This window comes from Olea europaea, unplaced genomic scaffold, assembly GCF_002742605.1.
Source record: "Olea europaea var. sylvestris unplaced genomic scaffold, O_europaea_v1 scaffold311, whole genome shotgun sequence".
NCBI classification, from domain to species: domain Eukaryota; kingdom Viridiplantae; phylum Streptophyta; class Magnoliopsida; order Lamiales; family Oleaceae; genus Olea; species Olea europaea.
The window spans coordinates 931333-935475 of record NW_019249854.1 but is presented as its reverse complement, the minus strand read 5'-3'; the positions used below and the strand labels follow the sequence as shown (position 1 = coordinate 935475).

General features: G+C 29.8%; 1 pseudogene; it reads right to left on the bottom strand.

The window, feature by feature from the left end:
• Positions 1-4143, bottom strand: part of LOC111385229 — a 21311-nt pseudogene that overhangs the window by 15476 nt on the left and 1692 nt on the right.

The window sequence follows — 4143 nt, the reverse complement described above, 5'->3', positions numbered from 1 at the left end:
TCATGCCAAAGTATAAAACTTTTTGAATCAACGAACTTCTGGTTCGTAATATTATTTGATTCGATCATTTTTATAAATGTAAAATACATGCCAGACGGGAGTGCATGAAAATTTTCTTTTATCTACTTCTTGCCAGATACAAAAAAAATGATGCAAAGATATTCAACATTATTTTCTTGCATCGTCTCAATGTGATATTCATTGTAGCGAATATCTTTAAAACTAAGCAAATTTCTTTTGGATTTGCTAGAATAAAGTGCATCATCATAATTTTGTATTATTTGGTAAAATAATACAAGCTCTTCCGGAGCCTTCAACAATATTTGACACACCCGATATCGTGTTAACATTATTTTCAGCTAATATTAAGTCCAAAAAGTATTTTTTTGTCTTGAAGAATAATGTGTAGTTGCACTAATATAACAAAATAAACAAAATTTAAAAAAAAAACTTGAATTTAGATTTAAAGAAGTAAACATTACTTAATATCATAAATAAACGGTGCATAATAGAGTTTTTTTTTTGTGCGGAAAAGTAAAAACATATTTCAGACTGAATTTTTAAAACGAAAGAAATACTAGTAAATTAATCTATATCTTCTATCACACTACCCCCAACCAAATGGTCAATATTTCCATTCGGATCAGTAAAGAAATCGGAGACATCCAAATGAGTCACATCAATTGGACCATTATAATCAGTATAATTAGTCTCCAATTTTTTTTCCCTTGATTGATCTCTGGTAGAGATCCACAAGATATTTTGATGTACGACACGTACGTGCCCAATGCCCTTTCATTCCACATCTAAAGCAACTTTCTTCATGCTCCTTTTTAGATTTGCCACTCTCGTTTGCTTTGGCCTTTTGAATTTATTGCCTTGTTGTTGATAACTTTGTTGATTCTTTCTTCAATGATTTATTCCACGTACACGTCCGTGTCCGTGTCCACGTCCAAATCCGTGTCCATGTCCGTGTCCATGTCCTTGTCTGGATATTGTATTTGCTTCAGACAATGTAGTACCATTTGCTTCAGGCAATGGTACAGAACCAGTTGGACGTAATCCATGATTTTTCATCAACAATTCATTATTTTGTTCAGAAACTAGTAGGCAAGATATAAGTTGTGAGCACTTTTTGAAGTCACGCTCACGATATTGCTGCTGCAGGAGCACATTCGAGGCATGAAAGGTGGAGAAAGTTTTTTTTCAGCATATCTTCATCAGTGATTTTTTCTCCACACAAAGTCAACTTTGAACATATTATGAACAATTCAAAATTGTACTCACTAACCGTTTTGAAGTCTTGCAAACGAAAGTGCATTTACTCATAACGGGCTTTGGGGAGGACTATAATCCTCTGATGATCAAATCTTTTAGTTAACTTTTTCCAAAGAACTTGTGGATCTTTCTTAGTGAGATATTCAATTTTTAATCCATCGTGAAGATGGTGACGGATGAAAATGAGTGCATTTGCACGATCCTGCAGGGATTCATTGTTTCCTTCTTTTATTATCTCTCCCAGACCCTTTGAAACGAGATGGATATCAGCATCCAGTATCCATGACAGATAATTTTTACCAGATATGTCAAGTGCAACAAACTCAAGTTTTGTAATGTTTGCCATTTGTTTAACTACACAATAAAATACAATTATTTTCAAAGAATATGATTAATCTTCACATGTTAATCAAATAGTCAATATCAACATGACTTTAAGTTACGTGTTTTCCTCTAGAGATAAACACTAATTTGAAATAATAAGTTCTTCGAAATATATGCTACTTCTGGAGCACATTATATTTTGCTATTATTTCTTCAAGTGCAATATGTCAATATTCTTCTGGAATATTGAGAGTTATAATTTATGCTCTTCAGGAGCAAATAATATTCTTATAATGTTGTGCTACTTCTGGAACAACAACGAATAGGTCTATGATTAATATTCTTCTGAAATATTAATTATAATGTTGTGCTATTTCAGGAGCAACAACAATTAAAAATAAATTTAATGTAATGTTTCATAACTAAACATAAAAAAATGATAATACATCCAATTGTTCACCATTAATTAATATACAAACACATGTAAAATATTATTTTGAATTAATAACGCGAGTCGAGTGAAACACAAAAAAAAAATTGGTGACATGTAGAAACCTATTCACATATTATGGCACGAAATTCTAATTATGTGCAATTAAAAGAATTGAATTAGTATTAACCAATTAATGCATGAAATTTGCAGAAACCAATGGATTTGAGAGAAAAGATGAGTTGGGTATAGTTATTTGTTAATTGTTTATTATGGGTGTGTTTGAGTCACATTATTTTGGTAATAATGCATTCTTGAATAGTGTATTAATGGGAAATGTGATTAAAAAATAAGGAATAGTTTTTGATTTGCATGTAATATTTTTTATTGAAGAATGTATGGTTGAAATGATGTCAAATCACTGTTTAAGAATGCATTTTTTTGAAATAATGTGGCTCAAACAGGCCCTATATATATATGGAATCAGCCAAAATAGAGATCTGGAGTTGAAACTTGCTTACAAAGAACATTGACCAATTAAACAAAAAAAAATTATAAGCATGTGTAGAACGTAAAGGGTTAATCTAAATATAAGGAGGGTATAGGAACATGAATTAATGCATATCAATTGATTTAATATAAATATATCTCTATAAAAATGCACGTGGATTGATGTAAAGGAAAAAAAATTAATTAATTCAAAGAGAGGTACAAAGAAAACACAATGATCGAGAAAGATGAGATCACGTATTGCAGATTCAACATATGTATATGTAAAATTCACGTATTATCAAATTAATTTTGATATACGTGTTAGATGATTATGAAAAAAAATTACTACCTTCTAAGAGTTTCGTCCTGATAACGTGTTATAAATGAGAGTAAAAGAGATAGAGAAAACTCAATAAACATTTTGTGTGTATTATTGAAAATCAAAGTCCTATATTTATAGGTAAGAATCAGGGATACAATAGTAATAATTTCTAGGGGTACAAATGTCATTCACCAATAAACTTTAATGGATTTTCCATTTACAACATTCGAAAGATTTTACTATTATTTATTATTTTTGAAGATTACATGGAAAGGACGAAATTGGTGGGAGACATCTAAAATTGTATATCTCATTTTTTTTTTCTAAGACTTTAAAGCAAATATCAAATTTTTATCAAAATTTAGTATATATTTTTTCCCCTAAAACTTTAGTGCAAATATCAATTTTTAGTCAAAATTTAGTATATCGATTTCACTATTCTACGGCTCCCCTTGCTCTCTTTCTTCTTTATTTTTCCTATTATTCAGGCACTTGAGTTTTTTCCTTTAGTTTTTTGAGTTACTAACTCGAAGGAAGGAGAGAAGATGGCGGGTTTTTTCTCGGAACTATTGGAGTTAGACCAAAGTCCGATAGAACCAATTGGCTCAGGTTCAATTCCTCTACTAAACAGGTTGATTTTGGGATCAAGGATCAAGAATCTACCATTTTGATTTTGATTCTCTATACTATTTTGAGAATCAATAGTGAATTTGATTATCCCGAATATCTCTTTTTGAAGGTGCATCGTACCAAGATGCACTAAATCTTTGAAGTAAACCATAAAATTATCTCACATCATTTTACATGCGCTTCTTCTTTCGTTTGCTGAAAAAAATAATGGGTAATCAAAATTCAAATTTAATTGATTTTATAAATACTTTACAAATTCATATTAATGCAACCCGATAAGAAAAACATATTTCTAGTTAAATATTTCATAACAATTCAAATTTCTCGTTGTTTTCAAAATAATTGATCATAAAAAATCAAGATTATTGAGGAGTACTAAACATAATCACGTTATAAATATTATATGCATTCTTAATATATTTTTGATCCACATTTTAGTGTTTATGCTGTGTTTAATAATTTGTCATTTTTTCACATATTTGAGTTGATCTTCCACTTTTGGAGTTCGTTCTTTTTTTTTAATAGATTTTTTCAATTGTTAGATTAAATGAATGACAAGCAATTTCATATTCTACTTTTATTTATTTTCAATTTGACTAGTAGTTTCATGGGGTTGGTATGAAGGAGGTTGTGGTGGACTAAATGGCGAAGAATGATTTTTTCTTTT